This window comes from Canis aureus, chromosome 3, assembly GCF_053574225.1.
Source record: "Canis aureus isolate CA01 chromosome 3, VMU_Caureus_v.1.0, whole genome shotgun sequence".
NCBI classification, from domain to species: Eukaryota; Metazoa; Chordata; class Mammalia; order Carnivora; family Canidae; genus Canis; species Canis aureus.
In genome coordinates, this window is record NC_135613.1 from 41,619,479 (window position 1) to 41,645,626 (window position 26,148).

The following is a 26,148-nucleotide window of genomic DNA, read 5'->3' on the forward strand; positions in this document are numbered from 1 at the left end:
GGTCTGGGTGGCTCAAGTCTGGTTAAGTGTCTGGCTCTTGGTTTCAGCTCAGATCATGATCTCAGGGTTGTGAGATTGAATCCTGTGTTGGGCTCCGTGATGGGCGTGAAGGCCACTTGAGATTCTTTCTCTTGCTCTTGCTCTGCCCATTCTTCTCAAAAAAAAAAAAAAAAAAAAAACCCAAAAAGAAAACCTCAGATGATTTTAGAATGTGATAAATACTGTAGAGGAAATAGAGTTTTAAGTGTGTGGACTCCGGAATTAGTCTGCCTGGGTTCAAATATTGGTTCTGCTATTGACTAGCTTTGTGACTCTTGCAAGTTACTCAGAGTCTGTGTCCATTTCCTCATTGTAAATGGACATGGTAATAATATCTATTTGATAACCACATGGGGTTAGTGGAGGTGGTGTCTAAACCGGGTATCTCTTGACCAGATGGGGGCCCACCAAATGTGGGGCACCAATCAGGTAGAAGCCAGAAGGTGGAATAATTCACCTGAGGTGGAACAAAGGAGATAAAAGCTTATTAAACACACTGCAAGGGAGCAGTGGGCAGAACAGCAGAGGAGATGCTGTCTAATGGTAAGGGACAGGTGAGGCCAGGTAGGGAGAGGTAGATAGCGGCTACAGGCTCAGGCTCAGGGAAACCCCAGAAATGCTGAAGTGTAAGGAAACCAGAGATAAGGGAACAAGCTAGGTCACCCTGCCTAGGGCTGGGTGGGAGGGTGTCCTTTTTATGACAGTCATCTGTGATCAACAAAGAATAACCGGACCCAAAAAAGAAGCTATTAAAGATGTTATCACCTGTGTTTACTCAAACCAAGACATTACAAGAATGATAAGACCACAAGCTCCCTGGTCACTTCTACACTTGATCTTAGCCAAAAGGCCGAGAAGCGATCCCCTGGTCACTTCTAAATAAAAGACTGTCGGTGGAGGCCCATGTTGGAGACCCTGTCAGGACCTATCTCACCCCTGAGAGTTTTTTCTGTATCCTTGCTTAATAAACTTCTATTCCTTTACTCACTCTCCTTTACCCATGAGATTCATTCTTTGACTCTGTGAGACAAGAACTTAGCTCTCCCGCTTCACTGCCACGAGGCAGTGGGTGGGGGCTATTTCTAAAGAGGGAAGATGAGGAGGTATGGCGACATATGGAATCTTCCCTTTTTTTGGTAAATGTGCCTAGTTGTAAGTAGCCCATTTGTCAGTTAGGGCCTATGGATATTTTGAAATGGGTCACCAGATGGGTCTGTCTGTATTCAGCCAGGTGGTTGCTGTGGGCCCTTTCTGCATTCCATTACTCAAGCCGGTTTGCCTAAAAGCAGCCTCTACATTGGGGAGATTAAATGAATGAATGAATAAATGAACCCAGGTGACATGCTTAGAACTGTGTGTGCCCCATAGGAAGTGCATACTAAGAGCTACCTACCAGTACTAAGAAGAGCCCAGTGATATATGACAATAAAGGGGGAGGGTGCTGCTTAAGATAGTTCAGTGAAGGGGGATCCCTGGGTGGCTCAATGGTTTAGCACCTGCCTTGGGCCCAGGGCGTGATCCAGTATCGAGTCCCACATCGGGCTCCCTGCATGGAGTCTGCTTCTCCCTCTGCCTGTGTCTCTGCCTCTCTCTTTCTCTCTCTCTCTCTCTTTCCCTCTCTCTGTGTGTCTCTCATGAATAAATAAATAAAATCTTAAAAAAAAAAGAAAGAAAGAAAGTAGTCAGTGAAGGACTTACTGAAATTGTAGTGATTATGCTGTCACCCAAAGTATGAGCAGAGGGCAGCCCCGGGTGGCTCAGCCTAGTGCCACCTGCAGCCCAGGGTGTGATCCTGGAGACCTGGAATCGAGTCCTGCATCGGGCTCCCTGCATGGAGCCTGCTTGTCCCTCTGCCTGTGTCTCTGCCTCTCTTTCTGTGTCTCTCATGAATAAATAAATAAAATCTTAAAAAAAGAAAAAGTAGGGGCAGGGAGAAAAAATATGAGCAGGAACCTATCATGATTAGGGTATTTCGCAGGGAGGGAAATCTAAATGTAAAGATCCTGCAGCAAGAAGAAGCTTAGCATATATATATATATTTTTTTGCTTAGCATATTTTCAAAAAAGATTTTATTTATTTATTAATGAGACACAGAGAGAGGCAGAGACCTAGGCACAGGGAGAAGCAGGCTCTCCACAGGACCCAGATGTGGGACTTGATCCCCGACCCCGGGATCACACCTTGAGCCAAAGGCAGATGCTCAACTGCTGAGCCACTTAGGTGTCCCAGCTTAGCATATTTGAAGAAGAGAAATGTGGCCTGTGTGGTAAAAGACAGTGAGCAAGAGAGAAAGTTTAATTCTATGAGTTTTCTATTGGTGCGCAATAAATTGCAACAAACTTAATGCCTTTTTATTAGCTCACAGTTCTACAGTCAGAAGTCTGGATGGTCTCAGCTGCATTCTCCCCTTAGAGTCTCACAAGGCTGAAATCAAGGTGTTGGCTAGACAAGACTCTTCATTTTTTTATTTTATTTTTTTTTTTTTTTTTTTTTTTTTTTTTTTTTTTTTTTTTTTTTTTTTTTTTTTTCATTTTTTTATTTTAATTATTATTTTTTAAGTAAGCTCTATGCCCAATGCAGGGCTTGAACTCACAACCCTGAGATCAGGAGTAGCATGCCTCTACCAACTGAGCCAGCCAGGTGCTCCAGAAAGACAGGACTCTTAACTGGAGGCTCTGGAGGAGAATTCACTTATAGACCATTCAGGTTATTGGAAGAGTTCAGTTCCTGGTGGTTGTAGGACTGTGGTCCCCATCACCTTGGTGGCAGTCAGCTTCTAGAGGCTACCTATACTCCTTGGCTCAGAGCCTCTCCTTCCCTCTTCAAAGCCAGCAAAGGTGAGTCAAGTCTTTCTCTTATATTGAAGTTCTCTGACTTCTGCTCCTGCGTCTACTTGTACAGGTTCAGGTAATCTCTCTTTTGCCATGTGACATAACAGGAATTATTATTATTAATAATAATAATTATTATTATTCCATAATCACAGGAATAATACAGGAGATGAGGTCAGGGATGCCAAAATCCTGCCTACCACATGCACGAAATAAATTAGAGATGTAGCCTTACATCAGTTTATGAAAAAACTGAAAGGGAATGTTGATGTTTTTCTTTTCTTTTTTCCCCAAAGATTTTATTTATTTATTTATTTATTTATTTATTTATAGCATGAAGTGGATGGGGAGAGAAAGAGGGAGAGACAGAATCTCAAGCAGACTCCATACTGAGCAAGGAGTCTTTTTTTTTTTTTGAAGATTTTATTTATTTATTTATTCATGAGAGACACACAGAGATAGAGAGGCAGAGACACAGGCAGAGGGAGAAGCAGACTCCATGCAGTCCAACCTGGGACTCAATCCCAGGACCCCAGGATCATGCCCTGAGCTGAAGGCAGGCGCTAAACTGCTGAGCCACCCAGGGAGCCCCCCAATGAGTAAGGAATTCAACATGGAGCTCAATCCTATGAAACTGAGATCATGACCTGAGCTGAAAACAAGAGTCAGATGCTTAACTGACTGAGCCATCCAGGAGTTCTGAGTGTCAATGTCATTCTAAATGCTAAATGAAACCCTTAAGGTTTGAAGCTGACAAGTGTCCAAAAAGCGGATTTATTTTTTCAAAAGATCATCCTGGCTACATGTGAAGAATGGATTGTAAAGGTCATAAGCAAAGGCAGAGAGGATATGGCTGCCCATATGTGAGATGAAAATACCTGAGACTAAGAGCGACAGTGGACATGGAAAGAGAGGATAGATAATTGACTTCTTTAGATAAGGTCAGAGGAACTTACTGATGAAAGTAGCTGTAAGAGATATAGGAAAAGAAGTGATCAACTAGGAGAATAGAGGTGCTGTTGCTGAGATGGGACAGATTGGGGAATGTTCTGTTAAGGGTGGAGGATGGGCCTGGGAATTGAGAGTTTTGTTTCACATGCCTAATAGGAACCACATCTTTTAGTAGGTTTCTGTTTCGACTGTTGCCTGGTTCCTCCCCATCACCCATTCCCCTTAGCAACCACAGTGATTCTTTTAAAACTTCAGTCCTATAATATCACTTTCCTGCTCTCATCCTCCATATGGCCTTGGTTCACAGAATGAAATACAGTTTTTATCATGGTCTACAGAGCCCTTCCCAATCTGACCCCTGGCTGCATCTCCAATTTCATTTCCTATCATTCTTCTTGCTCACTGTGCTTCACCCACTCTGGCTTTCTTCCAACTCTTCAGACTTTGCAAATTTGTTCCCATTTCTGAGCTTTTCCAATTGCATTTTTCTGTAGATCCTGGAAGGTCCACTTCTTAACTTCATTCCAGTTTCTGCCCAAATATCTTCTTTTCAGATAGGTCATCTTGACCAATTTACAGAAAATAGCAACCCTTTTGCCCTAATTCTTTGTCCTACTTTAATTTTCTTCCTAGCATCTATCAACATCTAACATTTTAATTTGCTTGTTCTTACCTGTTTCTCCCAAAATGCCTCACCAACAGAGTGGTCAAATTTTTGCTAGTCTAACCTACAAAAGTTTATATATCAGTGAGTTTTTAAAAAATATTTTATTTATTTATTTATGAGAGACACAGAGAGAGAGGCAGAGACATTAGGAAGAGGGAGAAGCAGGGTCCATGCAGGGAGCCCAATGCAGGACTCAATCTTAGGACCTCAGATCACAACCCGAGCTAAAGGCAGTCAACCACTGAGCCACCCAGGTGCCCTGCGAGTGAGTTTTAATATGCCTTTCTCTTACTATGAATGAAGCTGAAAAGCTTTTCATATCTATTTTATGCAGATTTTCCCCTCATTTTAGTAAAATATTACATTATATATATATATTTAAAGATTTTATTTATTTATTCATGAGAGACACACAGAAAGAGAGAGAGACAGAGACAGAGACACAGGCAGAGGGAGAAGCAGACTCCATGCAGGGAGCCCGATGTGGCACTCGATCCCAGGTCTCCAGGATCACACCCTGGGCTGAAGGCAGGTGCTAAACTGCTGAGCCACACAGGGATCCCAACATATTATATATTTTAAGACCTATCTACCTTTTAATAAAGTGATTACTTCTAAAAAAAAAGTGATTACTTCTTTTTAAAAATTTTTTCTTTACTTATTTGACAGAGAAAGAGAGCACTAGAACACAAGCAGAGAGAGAGAGACAGAGGGAGAAACAGACTCCCTGCTGAGCAGAGAGCCTGACATGGGGCTGGATCCCAGGACTCTGGAATCAGACCCTAAGCTGAAAGCAGATGCTTAACCAACTGAGCCACCCAGGTGCCCCTAAATTGGTTACTTCTATATTGAGTATGTGTCCTAGTCCATTTGGGCTGCTATAACAAAAATACCATAGAGTGAGTGGCTCAAACAACAAATGTTAATTTATCAAAGTTCTTGAGGCTGGGAAGTCCAAAGTCAAGGCATTGGCAGATTCGGTGTCTGATGAGAGCTACTTCCTGTTTCATAGATGGCCATCTTCTCTCTGAATTCTCATTTGTAGAAGGGCAAGGAAGTCTCTGGAGTGTCTTTAATAAGGGCACTAATCCCATTCCTGAAGTCTCTGTTCTCATGACCTAACACCTTACAAAGGCCTGACCTCCAAATACTCTCACATTTCGGGTTAGGTTTCAACACATGAATTTTTGTGGGTACATGAGCAATTAGTCTATATTATTATGTTAAGTATGTTTAATCACATATACCCTTTCCACAAAGTATTTGAAAAAGTTTTTTTTTTTTTAATATTTATTACATTTATTTATTTATTTATTATTCATGAGAGACACAGAGAGAGGCAGAGACACAGGCAGAGGGAGGAGAAGCAGGCTCCATGCAGGAGCCTGATGCAAGACTCGATTCCAAGATCCGGGGATCATGCCCTCAGCCAAGAGCAGAGGCTCAACTGCTGAGCTCCCCAGACATCCCAAGAAAGTTTTTTTTTTTTTTAAGATTTTATTTATTTATTCATGACAGACACAGAGAGAGAGAGAGAGAGAGAGAGAGGCAGAGACAGAGGCAGAGGGAGAAGCAGGCTCCATGCAGGGAGCCTGATATGGGACTCTATCCCCGGTCTCCAGGATCACATCCTGGGCTGAAGGTGGCGCTAAACTGCTGGGCCACCGGGGCTGCCCCCAAGAAAGTTTTTAAAAGGTATATTTAGTAAAGCAATATTTTATAAATTAAAAAAAGGAAATAAAGACTAAGAAAAAAAAAGAAGACTAATATGACAACCACTGGGGTAAATGTAAATTACTGTGTTTATTTTATTTTATTTTTTAAAGATTTTATCTATTTATTCATGAGAGAGAGGCAGAGACATAGGCAGAGGGAGAAGTAGGCTCCATGCAGGGAGCCCGACATGGGACCCAATCCCAGGACTCCAGGATCACACCCTGGGCCGAAGACAGGCACTAAACCGCTGAGCCACACAGGGATCCCAAATTACTGTGTTTAAATGAAAAACTTTCCCATGAACATCTTCATATCAACAGGCATAAAATTGTTCTAAAATTTGTGTTATAGACTCAAAGATTGCCCCAAATTATCCTTACTTCCTGGTATCCACGCCCTGGTGTAAGTCCTTCTCCTTGAGTATAGGCAGGACCTGTCATTTGCTTCTAACCAATAGAATATGTCAAAGGTGATGGGAGGTAACCTCTGTCATTGCACTACAGAAGATTGGAACTTTGATCTTGCTAGCAGATTTTCTCTGTGGACTCTCTGATTTACTGGCCTCAATGAAGTAAGTCACCTATGAAAAGGCCCATGTGGCAAGAAACAGAGGATACCTTCTTCTCAACAGCACAGGGGCTGAGGCCCTCGGTCCCACAGACTGCAAGGTGCTGAATGCTGCTAACAATGATGTGAACATGGAAGAAAATCCTTACCCAGTCAAAACTCAGATGAGAGCCCAGCCCACCCCTGGCTAACACTTGATTGCAGCCTTGTGAGAGACCCTGAAGCAGAGGACTGAGCTAAATGAGTCCAGATTCATGTCCTAGAGAAACTATGACCTAATACATGAATTATGTTTTTAAAAATATTTTATTTATTTATTTGTTTGTTTATTTATTGAGGAGGGGTTGGGGGAGGGGAAGAGGGAGAGAGAGAGAATCTCAAGCAGGCTCCACACAGGGCTCAATCTTATGAACCTGAGATCATGACCTGAGCAGAAATCAAGACTTGGACAGTTAATTGACTGAGCCACCCACGCACTTGTATAAATGAAAAATGTTTTAAGGCTTTAACAAATGAGTGATATTTTAAGCCATTCAGTTTGTGGTCATATCGTTACACAACAATAAATAACTAGGGCAGCCCAGGTAGCTCAGTGGTTTAGCGCTGCCTTCTGCCCAGGGTGTGAACCTGGAGACCCGGGATTGAGTCCCATGTCAGGCTCCCTGCATGGAGCCTGCTTCTCCCCCTGCCTGTGTCTCTGCCTCTCTCTCTCTCCTCTCTGTGTTTCTCATGAATAAATAAACAAAATCTTAACAAAAACAAATAACTAATAAAGCTATGATATAAGAAATACCACATTTCATTTGTCTCAACTAAATTAAATCCTTTGGCCTCTTATCTATCAGGGTTGGTAATTCAATCAGTTATTTTTAGAGGGCCCTACCTCATTCTTTATACAAGAACCCAAGGCTTATGTAACTTAGGAAAACTGATGTGGAGAAGAGGTGTATAGGGAGTCCTCATTCCATTGATTTGCTGCTGAGACACACATTGTTCATCCATATACTCTATTCAGAGGTGGCTGCCTTTGCTGAAGATAGCATCTACTCCTTCTGCCAAATTTGGCAACTGGAGTTTTCACTATAGGGAAGATTAGAGCTTAGTGCTCAGTCCCCAGGTACACGGAAAGCCATGTTCATCAACATTCCTGCCACATCTTGGCTGCTGTGAGGAAGCAGAATGTGAGAGCCCCACAGCTAGAGCACCCAGTACAGCCTGTCTACTCTGAATATAATCTATCTTTGCTCCAGCCCCTTTTCTCTTAATGCTGGAAGTTCTCCTCTTTTAGGCCAATCGAACAAGTGTTTGAAAACAATGTTTTCTGGGATACCTGGGTGGCTCAGCGGTTGAGCGTCTGCCTTCAGCCCAGGGCGTGATCCTGGGATCCTGGGATCGAGTCCCACGTCAGGCTCCCTGCATGGAGCCTGCTTCTCTCTCTGCCTGTGTTTCTGTCTCTCTCTGTGTCTCTCATGAAAAAATAAATAAAATCTTTAAAAAAAACAAAAAACAATGTTTTCTTAACTAGGTGAAGGAAGCCTAGATCTTACCAAATAGAACACAAAGTCCAGGCTACCCTCCCCTCTCGTACCCTCAGGGTATCCCCAGAAAGGGAGGAAAGTAACATTTCATTCTTTTGTGAAGATTCTGTAATAACTGGAAATTATTTAATTTGTCATTTAGGTTCTTAGCCACGCCATGAAGGCAAGATGAAAATACTTAATCATGAAGTTCTCATTATTGTGAAAGATTCTGTTTCAACAAAACAAAACAAAATAGCACTCTTTCTAGCTCTATATTCTATAGGGGATTTTCTTTGTAAGAAATAAAAGGAGAGGGGCACCTGGGTGGCTCAATGGTTGAGCATCTGCCTTTGGCTCTGGTCATAATCCTGAGGTCCTAGGATCGAGTCCTGCATCGGGCTTCTGGCAAGGAGCCTGCTTCTCCCTCTGCCTATGTTTCTGCCTCTCTCTCTGTGTTTCTCATGAATAAAATGAATTTTAAAAACCTTAAAAAAAAGTTTTAAAAAAAAGAAATAAAAGGAGAAAAAATAATTAAAAGGGACATAGTGCTAAGATTTGTAAATTCTGGTCTACTTGGGATCCCTGGGTGGCGCAGTGGTTTGGCGCCTGCCTTTGGCCCAGGGCGCGATCTTGGAGACCCCGGATCGAATCCCACATCGGGCTCCCTGCATGGAGCCTGCTTCTCCCTCTGTGACTATCATAAATAAATAAAAAAATCTTAAAAAAAAATTCTGGTCTACTTAAAAGTCCAGATATAGGTGAAACCCTCATGCCAGTGACCCTGGACCTGGGCTCAGGTATAGGACCCAAATATATTTGAGGTAAGGAGAAAATTGAATATGTGATAAAAACTACATTGTGGATGGGCTTGCAGGCACCATAAAAGGGATAGATTAAAATTGAACCAAATGTAGACATTTGTATTTCACAAGCTTAAAAAGAAAAATCTGTACTATTTACCACTGTAGTCTTGGCTGCTCTAGGTCCTGATGCTCCTTTAATTTTTTTTTCTTTGAAATGCATTGGACATTATAAAGTATCTACGTCACCAAATCTGGGTCCTTCCACGGAGATAGGAACTTAGTTTTTCAGCAGTTCAAATATTTTCCCCCCTTTTTTCTTTTGCCATTATCTCTGATAATGCTGTATTATTCCTCCCACTCAAAAGCCAAGAAAGACAATCCAACTACTTCCTCCTCCAACTTACTTACAGGAAAGAATAGAAACAATTCTATCAACTCCAGCTGGGGCAGCAAATTGCCAAGAAGCTTTTCTTAGATTTTTGAATCCTGTGTGACTGTCACTGTAGGTGCTTTCCAACAATTTGGTTTTATTTTTCTTGAATTCTGTTTTTGCTGCAGAAACCTTCAATTGTCTAACACTGGTGGCATTTAGTAATCTTTGCCAAGTTTAATTCCAATTCAGTCGCCTGGAAGGTTTCAGCGACCCTGGAATGAGGTTTTGTAAAGCTTGTTTTGTGCAATGGGAAATTGCTCAAGGAAGTATGAGTCAGGGTTCCCCACCCCCCAACCAGTGAAACAGATTGATTTATTTCTTTTTATTTCAAGATGGAAACAGAAAGCAAATTAAAAAATATGACCATCGTCCTTGCTCCTACCCAAGTACAAGTTAAATCTGTAATATTGTAAGAAGCAGTGTTTGCCTCAGGGAAGTATCTCTGACAATACCCAAGATCATTGTAGGTAGTAAGCAGGCAAATTTTTAATTTTAATAATCATGTGTTCATGTTAATATGTATTTGAAAAGTATGACAACATATTAACCCATCATTCATGGATATTATTATTTCAGATTAGGCGAAACAAAAAAGATGCAAGAAAAATATGAAATAAATGATAACATGATCGGCATGCAAATCCTAGGGGAGGTACATGAACAATGGTGTACAAACAGTTGATGTTTAAGAAACATTGTCCAATTAAAATATCCTGGGATTTTTCTTAAAACGGTTTTGGGGGCACCTGGGTTGGGGCCAGTCCATTAAGCGTCAGATTCTGGGTTTCAGCTTAGGAGGTGATCTCAGGGTTCTGAAATTGAACCCTATGTCAGGCCCTGCACTCAGTGCAGAGTCTGTTTAAGACTCTCTCTCCCTCTCCTCCACTCTTTAAAAAAAATAAATAAATCTTAAAAAAGAAAAAAAAAAAACTGCTTTGAATCCCAGTATTGCTGCTGAGAGCTGTGAGCTTTAGACAAATTCACAAACCTCTTTGAAACTCACTGTCTTCATCTGTAATTAAGAATAAATCCTATCTTATAGTGTTTTTGAGAGGAACCAGCTACTGGATTTTAAGCAGAGTTCTATAGTGAGCATAGTGTGTACTCATTAAATGGTAGACATCTTTATCCTGACTCTGTTTATTGTCATTTATCTTAAGCAAAAATCTTGTAGCCACAAAGCAAGTAACCAGCTCTCCTGACCAACATTAGTGTCAGAAAATACTGGTGCCCCTGAGAAACCAGAAACCTAATGAATAGGGCACTGTTTCGGGAATCAGGAGATCTGGCTTTCATCCTGGACTTACTGCAGCCAGTGACTTAACTTACAAAGCAACTATGAAAACAAGCCTTGTGCCTGAAAAAATAAACCATCTCACTCTTTTTCTTGGTATGTTTGATTGCCATGGGATTGTTTTCAGAATTAGGAGAATATGACTCAAGTTCAGTTCAGGTCGGCAAACATTTTTTTCAGGATTTGATCTCTGTCAGGCACTGTGCTAGTTGTTGAATGTATAAATGAATAAGGTAAAATTCTTGAGCTTTCATCCAAACATTCTATAAATGATTTTTTAAAAAGATTTTATTTATTTATTCATGAGAGACACAAAGAGAGAGAGGGAGAGACACAGGCAGAGAGAAAGGCAGGCTCCATGCAGGGAGCCCCATGTGGGACTCAGTCCTAGGACTCCAGTATCACGACCTGGGCAGAAGGCAGGCACTCAACTGCTCAACCATCCAGGCATCCCTCAATAAATATTTGTGGAGTATTTAGTAGGTAATAGAAGCTTTGTAAGGCCTGGGGAATCAAACAAAAAGAGTTACTGAGCTGATGGAATTTATAATATAGGGGAAATTTTAGACAGTGATATATTAATATATATTTAAGAACTACCTCTCTACAGGACGACTCGGTGGTTCCATGGCTGAGTGTCTGCCTTTGGCTCAGGTCCTGGGATTGAGTCCCACATTGGGTTTTCCTGCAGGGAGCCTGCTTCTCCCTCTGCCTGTATCTCTGCCTCTCTCTCTGTGCCTCTCATGAATAAATAAATAAAATCTTAAAAAAAAAAAAAAAAAAAAAGAGAGGGAACTAGTTCTTAGCAAAATAAAAAAAAGTGGGTGTATTAAATTTTATTAAGACAAAGACTGGGGCAGCCCCGGTGGCGCAGCGGTGTGGCGCAGCGGTTTGGCGCCGCCTTCCGCCCGGGTTGTGATCCTGGGGTCTCAGGATCAAGTCTTGCATCGGGCTCCCTGAGGGAAGCCTGCTTCTCCCTCTGCCTGTGTCTCCGCCTCTTCTCTGTGTCTCTCATGAATAAATAAATAAAATCTTAAAAAAAAAAAAAAGACAAAGACTGTGTAGCCAGACTTTATAAATAATTATATACACTTTATATTGAAGTCATTATAGCCAATTGGTTCTCATTGAATGATTTTGTTGATTTGTGCAGAACTCTTAAATCTATGGCATATCTATGGTTGTAATTGACAAATGAGTGTGGTTCCACCTGAATGTTGGTGGATATTTTAAGTTAAATATTAAGATGAAGTGAAACAGTGAAGAACAATGTCAGAACTTCACTTGTTTGTCAATGACTATGTGATTTCTTTTGGAATGAGATAATAGTTTTCTTTTTTAAAGATTTTATTTATTAGTAAATGTATTACATATTATATATATATATATATATATATATATATTTTTTTTTTTTTAGAAAGATAAAGAGCAAGAGGGAGAGAGAATCTTAAGTAGTCTTCATGCCCAGTGAGGGCTTGACAATTGGCTCAGTCTCACAAACCCAAGATCATGACCTGGGCTGAAAACAAGAGTTGGACTCTTAACTGACTGAGCCACATACGCACCCCTCTTTATCACTTTCTTAAGTTTAGATAAGGAAAAGAGCAATATTAACTCTTATTTCTTATTTTCTTATTTCTGTGATATAAATACTGCCAGTATTGATGATACTTTTAAGCTACTAATATTATTTTCCTAAATATGGAGTAGGATAGAGAGTATGTATTTTTACCACCGCATAGATAAGATAGATGTAAATAACTTCAAATACATAAATGGTAGTGAAATTCACTAAAATAGGAAGTTATGAGTTTTGAGTTATATTATCTTTGTTTTTTTTTTTAAGATTTATTTATTTATTCATGAGAGACACAGAGACAGAAGCAGAGCCCGATGTGGGACTTGATCCCGGATCCCAGGATCAGGTCCTGAGCTCAACTGCTGAGCCACCTAGGCGTCCCTATTATCTTTGTTTTTAATATAATTTATTTCATTATAAGTTGTAAGTTATAATAGGCCTTACGAATTAATTTAACTTTTTTTTTAAAACATTTTTTTAAATTTATTTATGATAGTCATACAGAGAGAGAGAGAGAGAGAGGCAGAGACACAACAGGCAGAGGGAGAAGCAGGCTCCATGCACCGGGAGCCTGATGTGGGATTCGATCCCGGGTCTCCAGGATCGCGCCCTGGGCCAAAGGCAGGCGCCAAACCGCTGCGCCACCCAGGGATCCCTAATTTAACTTTTAATAATGGTTGTTTAACCACTGGCTCACAAAATTTCTGAAAATAAAACCATCTATTGTTTTTTTTTTAGCTAGTATAAGCTAGCTCCAGCACTCTTGGATATGTTATAAGGTGATATCTTGAAATATTCATATCAGCATTTTTTCTTTCTTATACTTTCTCGTACTTGATCTTTTCCTTGTAACCCAGAGCTGGTCATGTTGCCCTAAATAGAAGCATGGCTATTTTAGTGGGCAAGAAACAAAGGTCCTTATTATACATGGTAGATTGAACATATGTGTTTACCATAGGTTTCTCCTGATATCTCTATAAAGGCATAAACCAAGAAAAGTTTTTTTTTTTTAATTTTTTATTGGTGTTCAATTTACTAACATACAGAATAACCCCCAGTGCCCGTCACCCATTCACTCCCACCCGCCGCCCTCCTCCCCTTCTACCACCCCTAGTTCGTTTCCCAGAGTTAGCAGTCTTTACGTTCTGTCTCCCTTTCTGATATTTCCCACACGTTTCTTCTCCCTTCCCTTATATTCCCTTTCACTACTATTTATATTCCCCAAATGAATGAGAACATATAATGTTTGTCCTTCTCCGACTGACTTACTTCACTCAGCATAATACCCTCCAGTTCCATCCACGTTGAAGCAAATGGTGGGTATTTGTCATTTCTAATAGCTGAGTAATATTCCATTGTATACATAAACCACATCTTCTTTATCCATTCATCTTTCGTTGGACACCGAGGCTCCTTCCACAGTTTGGCTATCGTGGCCATTGCTGCTATAGACATCGGGGTGCAGGTGTCCCGGCCTTTCACTGCATCTGTATCTTTGGGGTAAATCCCCAATAGTGCAATTGCTGGGTCGTAGGGCAGGTCTATTTTTAACTGTTTGAGGAACCTCCACACAGTTTTCCAGAGTGGCTGCACCAGTTCACATTCCCACCAACAGTGTAAGAGGGTTCCCTTTTCTCCACATCCCCTTCAACATTTGTTGTTTCCTGCCTTGTTAATTTGCCCCATTCTCACCGGTGTGAGGTGGTATCTCATTGTGGTTTTGATTTGTATTTCCCTGATGGCAAGTGATGCAGAGCATTTTCTCATATGCATGTTGGCCATGTCTATGTCTTCCTCTGTGAGATTTCTCTTCATGTCTTTTGCCCATTTCATGATTGGATTGTTTGTTTCTTTGGTGTTGAGTTTAATAAGTTCTTTATAGATCTTGGAAACTAGCCCTTTATCTGATAGGTCATTTGCAAATATATTCTCCCATTCTGTAGGTTGTCTTTTAGTTTTGTTGACTGTATCCTTTGCTGTGCAAAAGCTTCTTATCTTGATGAAGTCCCAATAGTTCATTTTTGCTTTTGTTTCTTTTGCCTTCGTGGATGTATCTTGCAAGAAGTTACTGTGGCCGAGTTCAAAAAGGGTGTTGCCTGTGTTCTTCTCTAGGATTTTGATGGAATCTTGTCTCACATTTAGATCTTTCATCCATTTTGAGTTTATCTTTGTGTCTGGTGAAAGAGAGTGGTCTAGTTTCATTCTTCTGCATGTGGATGTCCAATTTTCCCAGCACCATTTATTGAAGAGACTGTCTTTCTTCCAATGGATAGTCTTTCCTCCTTTATCGAATATTAGTTGACCCCAAGAAAAGTTAAGAGAGTAGGAGAGGAGAAAATATAACAAAATCTGAAACATGGAAGCAGATGAATAAGTGAGAATGAATACTCCAGTCTAAAGAAAGTAAAATCTGAACTTACCTGTTATTGCAGGTAATAACAACAAATTGATTCATGGCTGTGGAATCCCAAAAGCTCAGAAATTGGAAGATAAAGTTGAAGAAAATCTCTGAGAAAGTAGAACTAAAACACAAAAAAGAATGAAACTAGACCACTCTCTTTCACCATACACAAAGATAAACTCAAAATGGATGAAAGATCTAAATGTGAGACAAGATTCCATCAAAATCCTAGAGAAGAACACAGGCAACACCCTTTTTGAACTCGGCCATAGTAACTTCTTGCAAGATACATCCACGAAGGCAAAAGAAACAAAAGCAAAAATGAACTATTGGGACTTCATCAAGATAAGAAGCTTTTGCACAGCAAAGGATACAGTCAACAAAACTCAAAGACAACCTACAGAATGGGAGAATATATTTGCAAATGACCTATCAGATAAAGGGCTAGTTTCCAAGATCTATAAAGAACTTATTAAACTCAACACCAAAGAAACAAACAATCCAATCATGAAATGGGCAAAAGACATGAACAGAAATCTCACAGAGGAAGACATAGACATGGCCAACATGCATATGAGAAAATGCTCTGCATCACTTGCCATCAGGGAAATACAAATCAAAACTACAATGAGATACCACCTCACACCGGTGAGAATGGGGCAAATTAACAAGGCAGGAAACAACAAATGTTGAAGGGGATGTGGAGAAAAGGGAACCCTCTTACACTGTCGGTGGGAATGTGAACTGGTGCAGCCACTCTGGAAAACTGTGTGGAGGTTCCTCAAACAGTTAAAAATATACCTGCCCTACGACCCAGCAATTGCACTGTTGGGGATTTACCCCAAAGATACAAATGCAATGAAACGCTGGGACACCTGCACCCCGATGTTTCTAGCAGCAATGGCCACGATAGCCAAACTGTGGAAGGAGCCTCGGTGTCCAACGAAAGATGAATGGATAAAGAAGATGTGGTTTATGTATACAATGGAATATTACTCAGCTATTAGAAATGACAAATACCCACCATTTGCTTCAACGTGGATGGAACTGGAGGGTATTATGCTGAGTGAAGTAAGTCAGTCGGAGAAGGACAAACATTATATGTTCTCATTCATTTGGGGAATATAAATAATAGTGAAAGGGAAAATAAGGGAAGGGAGAAGAAATGTGTGGGAAATATCAGAAAGGGAGACAGAACATAAAGACTGCTAACTCTGGGAAACGAACTAGGGGTGGTAGAAGGGGAGGAGGGCGGGGGGTGGGAGTGAATGGGTGACGGGCACTGGGTGTTATTCTGTATGATAGTAAATTGAACACCAATAAAAAAATAAATTAAAAAAAAAACACAAAAAAGAAATGGAAAATAGAAAAGAGAAGAAAATTAAGGACAGTTCAGCGTCTAAATAACTGGAAAGTTCAGAAAGAAATAATAAAGAAAACAGAGGGGAGATTATCAAAGTAATAATTTGAGAACAATTTCCACAATTGAAAGACATAAATTTCCAAAGTAGGATAATTCATTAAATACTTAGCAAGATACATTTAGAAAAGGTCGCCTGGGTGGCCCAGCAGTTGAGTGTCTGCCTTTGGCTCAGGTTGTGATCCTGGGGTCCTGGGATCAAGTCCCTCATTAGGCTCCCTGCAGGAGCCTGCTTCTCCTTCTGCCTGTATTTCTGTCCCTCTCTGTGTGTCTCTCATGAATAAATAAATAATCTTTAAAGGAAAAAAAAAAGATAGATTTAGAAAGATCCACACCAAGGCATTTCATGTGAATATTTATTTATGAGGGACAAAAAGAAATTCCTAAACATTTCCAAAGACAGAAAAGGAGGCCACAAACAGTGCTAGAATTAGAAAGGAATTAGTTCTTCCAGCAATGCCCTATACAAGAAGACAATGGGTCAATGTCTTCAGAATTCCAAGGAAAATAGTTTCAGCATAGAATTCTATACTTAGCCAAAGTTTCATTCAAGTATGAAGATAGGGATCCCTGGGTGGCGCAGCGGTTTGGCACCTGCCTTTGGCCCAGGGCGTGATCCTGGAGACCTGGGATCGAATCCCACATCGGGCTCCCAGTGCATGGAGCCTGCTTCTCTCTCTGCCTCTCTTTCTCTCTCTCTCTGTGACTATCATAAATAAATTTTAAAAATTAAAAAAAAGTATGAAGATAAAGACATTTGTAGATGTTCAAGTTGTTTTTTTTTTTTTTTTTTAAGATTTTATTTATTTATTCATGAGAGACACAGAGAGAGAGGCTGAGACATAGGCAGAGGGAGAAGCAGGCTCCATGCAGGGAGTCTGATGTGGGACTTGATCCTGGGACTCCAGGATCATGCCCTGGGCTGAAGGCAGGTGCTTAACCGCTGAGCCACCCAAGTGTCCCTAAACTATTGTTTTAAATAAAGAAGCACCCAACTTTCTTTTTGTTTTTTTTCCAATAATCTTTTGAACATAGAATGCACTGAGGAAAGTGATAGTGATGTGTAAAGGAAAGTTTCAGCTATAATGGTTATGGAGTACTGGAGAGTGATAATTACCACCTCTGTTAAAAATAATCCTACCCTTATGTGTTACAAAGAAAGACCAGAGGGTGGCCTGGGTGGTGCAATTGGTTAAGCATCTGACTCTTGATTTCAGGTCAGTTCATGATCTCAGCGTCATGAGATGGTGCCCCACATCAGACTTGGTGCTGGGCATGGAATCTGCTTGAGGCTTTCTTTCTCTCTCCTTCTGTCCCTCGTCCCACCTGTGTGTGCTCTTTCTCTCTCTAAATTAAAAAAATTTTTTTAATTTATTTTTTCATGAGAGACACGCAGAGAGAGAGAGGCAGAGACACAGGCAGAGGGAGAAGCAGGCTCCATGCAGGGAGCCTGACGCGGGACTGGATCCCCGGTCTCCAGGACCAGGACCTGGGCCGAAGGCGGTGCTAAACCTCTGAGCCACCCGGGCTGCCCTCTCTTTCTCTAAAATAAAGAAAATTTTTAGAAAAATTATGAAATGAGGTGCCTGAGTAGTACAGTTAAGTATCTGACTCTTGGTTTCATTTGTTTATGATCTTAGGGTGGTGAGACTGAGCTCCACATGCAGCTTTGCGCTCAGCACAAAGTCAGCTTAAGACTCGCTCTCCCCCCCCCCAAAAAAGACTCGCTCTCCCTCTTCCTTTGCCCCTCCTGTCTTTAAAATTAATAAATAAATATTTTTTTAAATTATTAAATATTTTTAAAAATTATGAAACTTTCTGTGTTTTATTTCTTAACTTCCATAGTAAGATTTTAACAAAGGACTCCTTGGCAAAATCACAATGTTTTTCAGATTGCTTGTGTATTGAATATTTCATTTAATCTTCAAAACAATCCATGAAGGCTAATAATTCATTTTTTAAACTTCTTGAGAGATAAGTATGTGCAAGCAACAAAATACTGACTGAGCCTCTTTTATACAGCTAGTTAGCTTTAAATCTGGGATTAGAATTCAAGGGCAGAAGTATAGTTATGGTGCAAATTGTCTGAGAATTCAACATGGTAGTTTCTTGTGGTTACCAGTGTGAATGCCAAATTAGATTTTTAATATCCACAACAGTCCTATCTCTCCCTGATCCTGCTGGGGTTATAAATACCACATTTGTCTACATGAGGATCAATTGTTCCAACTCTGATGCTTTGTTAATTTTAAAAAAATTAATACTTGGGATTTGTGAACTAGCAAAATATTTTTTTTATTTAACTGTCTGAATTAATTTATAGGAAAAATCTTCCAGGGACATAAAAGTTAAAATCCAATGAAGGAATGACCTTAGTTGTGGAAAAACAAAAGAAAGAAAGAAATCAGGTCTTTTCTGGAAAATCTAGGACGTCAAATTATTAGACATAGTATGCTTCTCCCTGAGGACATAGGTCACTTTCAATATTTGCCAAAGCATTAGATCAGCCAGGCACTGGGAAACATTTCTAAGCTTTAATAACTGAGCTGCTTCAATATGTTTTGGTAGAAGTTTAAAACCTCTCTGGCCCCATTTTATTAAACATATAACTTTGGCTATACAAGATCTCTCTCTTAGGATGTTACTGAGAAAATAACCATCTACTTAACAATTTTTTTTTTTTATTTTTATTTATTTATGATAGTCACAGAGAGAGAGAGAGAGAGAGGCAGAGACACAGGCAGAGGGAGAAGCAGGCTCCATGCACCGGGAGCCTGATGTGGGATTCGATCCCGGGTCTCCAGGATCGCGCCCTGGGCCAAAGGCAGGCGCTAAACCACTGCGCCACCCAGGGATCCCTACTTAACAATTTTTATTGTGCCTGCAGTATGTGTACATTGCGGATAGCTGTTATGTTGCACAAATCCAATGATTAGAGCTCTGGCGAAGGAGTTGGAGAAAGAGGAGGAATTTGTAATCTGAGCAGGAAGGGACTTAATTATTTAACTGGCCGAAAGTGTGTCAATCTTCTCTGCTTTGCAGATGAATTGGAACCCAGAGGTAAACTTTATATCAAAACCAGAAACTCCGGAGTCAAATAAGGAGACAGGCATTGAAAACAAGTACATGAAACAAATTTTCAATAATCAAAATATACAGATACTTAAAAAACAAAAAATAAAAGGATTTTAGGGGCAGCCCTGGTGGCTCAGTGGTTTAGTGCCGCCTTCAGCCCAGGGTGGGATCCCGGAGACACGGGATCAAGTCCTACATCAGGCTCCCTGCGTGGAGCCTGCTCCTCCCTCTGCCTGTGTCTCTGCCTCTCTCTGTGTGTGTGTCTCTTGTGAATAAATAAATAAAATCTTAAAAAAAAAAGAATTTATTTATTTATTTATTTATTTTAGAGAGAACAGACTCCCCACTGAGTGTGGAGCCTGATGTGGGACTCAATCCCATGATCCTGAGATCATGACCTGAGCAGAAATCAAGGGTCAGATGTTTAACTGACTGAGCCACTTAAGCACCCCCTGTACAGATACTCCAAAAGAACGAATAAAAACTACCTGAACTCTACCAGCCAGAAATAAAAATTATTACATTTTAAAAAATATTTTATTTATATTTATAAATATTTATATTATTTTATTTATATTTATAATTATTAATATTTTAAGATAAATCTTTCTGGGGGCGCCTGGGTGGATCAGTCAGTTAAGCATCTGCCTTCAGCTCAGGTCATGATCCCAGGGTCCTGAGATAGAGCCCTGCATTGGGCTTCCTACAGAGCAGGGAATCTGCTTCTCCCTCTCCTTCTGCCTGCCATTCCCCCTGATTGTGCTCTCTTCCTCTCTCTGTCACATTAAAAAAAAAAATTAAAAAAAAGATAAACCTTTCCATACTTTATATACATATATACACGTGTACAATAAAAAGCTGTGCATGTGGTTTATAAGTTGCATATTAAAATTCATCAATAAAAAAATAAAATAAAATTCATCACTATACCATAAACATATTTCTTTTTCTTTTTAAGATTTTATTTATTTATCCATGAGAGACACGGAGAGAGTCAGAGACATAGGCAGAGGGAGAAGCAGGCTCCATGCAGCCAGCCTGATGTGGGATTGATCCTGGATCCTGGGATCATGCCCTGAGCCAAAGGCAGATGCTCAACCACTGAACCACCCAGGAGTCTCATAAACATATTTCTATGTCAAGTAAGAAACTAAAATTTTTTTACAAGATTTTATTTATTCATAAGAGAGAGAGAGAGAGAGAGAGAGAGAGAGGCAGAGACACTGGCAGAGGGAGAAGCAGGCTTCCTGCTAGGAAGCCCGATTTGGAACTTGATCCCAGATCCCAGGATCACGCCCTGAACCAAAGGCAGAGGCTTAACCGCTGAGCCACCCAGAGGTCCCAGAAATTAAAATGTTATGTTAGTTACTACATAATATTTTATTAGATTATTTTACCAAACTTTGCATTGAAAATTTTTGTTTTGTTTTTTATTTTTGAGATTTATTTTTTAAAATATTTTATTTATTTAAGAGAGATAGAGAGAGTGAGCAGCAGGAGGAACAGAGGGGGAGGGAGAGGGGGAGGGAGAGGGGAAGAGAATTTTTTTTTTTAAAGATTTTATTTATTATTCATGAGAGACACAGAGAGAGAGGCAGAGACACAGGCAGAGGGAGAAGCAAGCTCCAGGCAGGAAGCCTGATGTGGGACTTGATCCCAGACTCCAGGATCACACCCTGAGCCAAGGGCAGATGCTCAACCATGAGCCCCCCAGGCCTCCTTGAGGAAGAGAATATTGAGCAGACTCCCTGCTGAGCGCAGAGACCCACATAGGGCTTGGTCTCATGAGCTGAGATTATGACTTGAGCCTAAATCAAGAGTTGGATGCTTAACTGACTGAGCCACATAGGCACTCATTTTTTAGATTTATAAGCATTAAAATGATAAACATTCTTTTATCTTTAAATGATAGACATTCTTTATTTACTTCTAAAATTAACTAATTTTTAAAATTTAAATTCAATTGGCCAACATATAGTGAAACACCCAGTGCTCATCACATCAGATGCCCTCCTAATGCTTGTCACCCAGTTATCCCATCTCCCCACTCACCTCCACTTCAGCAACCCTCAGTTTGTTTCCCAGAATTAGGAGACTCTCATTGTTTGTCTTCCTCTCCAATTTTTCCCCATTCAATTTCCCCTCCTTCCCTTATGGTCCTTTTCACTATTTCTTATATTCTACATATGAGTGAAACCATATGAGAATTGTCTTTCTCTGATCAACTTATTTCACTCAGCATAATACCTTCCCGTTCCATCCACATTGAAGCAAATGATGGGTATTTGTCGTTTCTAATGGCTGAGTAGTATTCCATTGTATACATAGACCACATCTTCTTTATCCATTCATCTGTTGAAGGACATTGTAGCTCCTACCACAGTTTAGCTATTGAGGACACTGCTGCTATGAACACTGCAGTACAAGTGTCCTATCATTTCACTACATTTGTATCTTTGGGGTAAATACCTGTAAGTGCAATTCCTGGGTCGTAGGGTAGCTCTATTTTTAACTTCTTGAGGAACCTCCATATTGTTTTCCAGAGTGGCTGTGCCAGCTTGCATTCCCACCAACAGTGTAGAAGAGTTCCCTTTCTCCACATCCTCTCCAACATTTGTTGTTTCCTGTCTTGTTAATTTTCGCCATCCTCACTGGTGTGAGGTGGTATCTCATTGTAGTTTTGATTTGTATTTCCCTGATAGCAAGTGATATGGAGCATTTTTTCATGTGCCTGTTGGCCATGTGTAGGTTTTCTTTGGAGAAATGTCTGTTCATGTCTTTTGCCCATTTCTTGACTATAATGTTTGTTTTTTGGGTGTTGAATTTGATAAGTTCTTTATAGATCTTGGATACCAGCCCTTTATCTGATATGTCATTTGCAAATAGCTTCTCCCATTCTGTAGGTTGCCTTTTAGTTTTGTTGACTGTTTCCTTTCCTGTGCAGAAGATTTTTATTTTGATAAAGTCCCAATAGTTCATTATTGTTTTTGTTTCCCTTACCTTTAGAGACATGTCTTGCAAGAAGTTGCTGTGGTTGAGGTCAAAAAGGTTGCTGCCTCTGTTCTCTTTTAGGATTTTGATGTATTCCTATCTCACATTTAGGTCTTTCATCCATTTTGAGTTTATCTTTGTGTATAGTGTAAGAGAATGAATGGTCTAGTTTCATTCTTCTGCATGTGGCTGTCCAATTTTCCCAACACCATTCATTGAAGAAACTATCTTCTTTCTATTGGATATTCTTTCCTGTCTTGTCAAAGATTAGTTTTCCATAGAGTTAAGGGCCCATTTCCGGGTTCTCTATTCTGTTCCATTGATCTATGTGTCTGTTTCTGTGCCAGTACCATGGTGTCTTGATCATCACAGCTTTGTATTATAGCTTGAAGCCAGCCAGGCATTGTGATACCACCAGCTTTAGTTTTCTTTTTCAACATGCCTCTGGCTTTTCAGGGTCTTTTCTGGTTCCATACAAATTTTAGGATTATTTGCTCCACCTTTGTGAAAAAAGTCCATGGTATTTTTTTTTAAGATTTTACTTATTTATTCATGAGAGACACACACACACAGAAAGAGAGAGAGAGAGAGAGGCAGAGACACAGGCAGAAGGAGAAGCAGGCTGAATGGAGGGAGCCTGATGTGGGACTCGATCCCAGGTCTCCAGACTTCTACCCTGGCCAAATGTGGCACTAAACCGCTGAGCCACCCAGGGATCCCAAGTCCACAGTATTTTGATTGTGGTTGCATTGAACGTGTAAACTGCTCTGGGTAGCATAGACATTTTCACATTTACTCTTACAATCCATGAGCATGGAATGTTTTTCTATCTCTTTGTGTCTTCCTCAATTTTCGTAAGTATTCTGTAGTTTTTTGAGTACAGATCCTTTATCTTTTTGGTTTGGTTTATTACTAGGTATTTTATGGGTTTTGGTGCAATTGTAAATGGGATCAATTCCTTAATTTCTCTTTCTTCATTCTCATTGTTAGTGTGTAGAAATTCAACTGATTTCTGTGCAGTGATTTCATATCCTGCCATGTTACTGAATTGCTGTATGAGTTCTAGTAATTTGAGGGTGGAGTCTTTTGAATTCTTCATATACATACACTATCATGTCATCTGTGAAGAGAGAGAGTTTGACTTCTTTGCCAATTTGGATGCCTTTTATTGCTTTTTGTTGTCTGATTGCTGAGGCTAGGACTTCTAGTCCTAAACTGAACAAAAGTGGTGAGAGTGGGCATCCTGGGCGTGTTTCTGACCTTAGGGGAAAAGCTTCCAGTTTTCCCCATTGAGAATGATATTTGCAGGATCCCTGGGTGGCTCAGCAATTTAGAGCCTGCCTTCAGCCCAGGGCGTGATCCTGGAGTCCAGGGATTGAGTCCTGCATCAGGCTCCCTTCATGGAGCCTGCTTCTCTCTCTCTCTTTCTCTCTCTGTTGTCTCTCATGAATAAATAAATAAAATCTTTAAAAAAATGATATTTGCTGTGGGTTTTTCATAGATGGCTTTTATGATATTGAGGTATGTTCCCTCTATACCTATACTTAAAAGTTTTAATGAAGAAAATATGCTATATTTTTCAAATTTTTTTCTATATCAGTTGAGAGGATCATAAGGTTCTTGTCTTTTCTTTTATTAATGTGATCTATCACATTGATTTATTTATAAATGTTGAACCATCCTTGCTTCCTAGGGATAAATCCCCCTTGGTGGTGGTGAATAATCTGTTTGATGTATCTATGGATCCTATTGGCTAGTATCTTGGTAAGTATTTTGATATCCACATTCATCAGGGATATTGATCTGTAACTCTCCTTTTCGTTGGAGTCTTTGTCTGGTTTTGGGATCAAGAATAGAGTTTGGAAGTTGTCTTTTCATTTCTTTTTTTTTTTTTTTTTTTATTTATTTATGATAGTAACAGAGGGAGACAGAGAGAGAGGCAGAGACACAGGCAGAGGGAGAAGCAGGCTCCATGCACCGAGAGCCCGACATGGTATTCGATCTGGGGTCTCCAGGATCGCGCCCTGGGCCAAAGGCAGGCGCCAAACCACGGCGCCACCCAGGGATCCCTGTCTTTTCATTTCTATCTTTTGAAACAGCTTCAGTAGAATAGGTATTATTTCTTCTTTAATTGTTTAGCAGAATTCCCCTGGGTAGCCATCTGGCCTTGGACTCTTGTTTCTTGGGAGGTTTTTGATGACTGTTTTAATTTTCTTGCTGGTTATTGGTCTGTTCAGGTTTTCTATTTCTTTCTTTGTTTCTTTCTTTGTTTCTTTCTTTCTTTCTTTCTTTCTTTCTTTCTTGATTTTATTTATTTATTCACCAGAGAACAGAGAGAGAGGCAGAGACACAGGCAGAGGGAGAAGCAGGCTCCATGAAGGTAGCCGGATGTGGGACTCGATCCTGGAACTCCGGGATCATGCCCTGAGCCAAAGGCTCAACTGCTGAGCCACCCAGGCGTCCCAAAGTTTTCTATTTTTTCATGTTTGAGTTTTGGTAGTTTATAACTTCCCAAGAATGCATCCATTTCTTCCAGACTGCCTAATTTGTTGGCATATAATTACTCATAGAATGTTCTTCAAATCGTTCGTATTTCCTTGGTGTCAGTTGTGATCTCTTCTCTTTTATTCATGATTTTATTAATTTGAGTCTTTCCTCTTTTATTTTTAATAATTCTGGCTAGGGGTTTGTCTCTTATAGATTCTTTCAAACAACCAGCTCCTAGTTTCATTGATCTGTTCTACTGTTCTTTTGGTCTGTATTTCATTGAGTTCTGATCTAATCTTCATTATTTCTCTTCTGTTTGGTTTAGGCTTTATTTGCTGTTCTCTCTCCTGCTCCTTTAGGTTTGGAAGAGGTCAGGAACCAGAAGATAAAAGAAAAAAGACAAAGAAAAAGAAAAACAAATTAAAAAAAAGAGAAACAAAAAAGGGGGTGGGGGATATAATCTCATAGAGTGGACAAAGCAGAGTGATCCACTTGGTCCTGAGAGTATTTTGGCCATGTATTAGCAGATACTAAATTCCAAAATTATAAAAAAAAGCAAAACTTACATATGTACAAAATAAAATTGAATACAACGAAAGGAAGCCAAAAAAATATATCTGTAACATGTAATTGTAAAATATGAAAGTTATAAGAGAAAAGACTTAAAAACAAAGAGTTGATGAAATAAGAAACTAGTTGAGATGGGGAAAAAAGAAAAAATATTGGGAAATTTTAACCTGAAAGATAAACGAATCATAAGAAAAAAACCTTGAGTTCTATATACTATTTTCTCCTAGTTCTGGAGTTTTCCAGTCTTGTTAGGTCAGTAAACTTGCTGTTCCCCTGTTCTTCCAGCTGGTGTTCTGGGGGAGGGCCTCACTGGGAGGATTTTCAGGTGTCTGCCTGGGTGGAATTGCACTGCCCCTTGCGAGGTGGCTAGCTCAGTGTAAACTGTTTGCTGTATGAGGTTTTTGTTCCCTGAAGGCTTTTGGAGCTTCTTTTGAGGAATGAAAAAAAAAAAAATGGCAGAGCCCTGATCTCCAGCCCCAGAGCTGAGAGATTGTGGTGTGTTCCAAACTCTGCAGACTCCTGTGGTGCAGCCCACTCAGTTCTTCCCCAGAGGTAGGCAGAGGGGGACACTGATTTGTACAATTTGTAGGGTTCTGACAGGGAGAGCTTTTGTTTGCTTGTGGATGCACCTGCCCCACTTTTCCCAGAGGAAGCAGAGGGTCGCCCAGTTTCTGTCTGTTGCAGGCACGGAGAGCATTTACCCGGTTTAGTGTGCACCTGCTCTGCCTCTCCCAGAGGAAGTCCAGGTTTGTTGTGTTTCAGTCTTTTGCAGGGACTCAACAGGGAGAGGTCACCTGATCCGG

General features: G+C 40.2%; 1 protein-coding gene and 1 pseudogene across 1 annotated transcript in view; one reads left to right on the forward strand and one right to left on the reverse strand.

Moving 5' to 3' along the window:
- Positions 1-26,148, forward strand: part of ATG4C (autophagy related 4C cysteine peptidase) — a 162,561-nt gene that overhangs the window by 26,253 nt on the left and 110,160 nt on the right. The gene's annotated exons all lie outside the window — the stretch shown is intronic.
- LOC144311614 (U2 spliceosomal RNA) lies at positions 721-901 on the reverse strand (annotated as a pseudogene).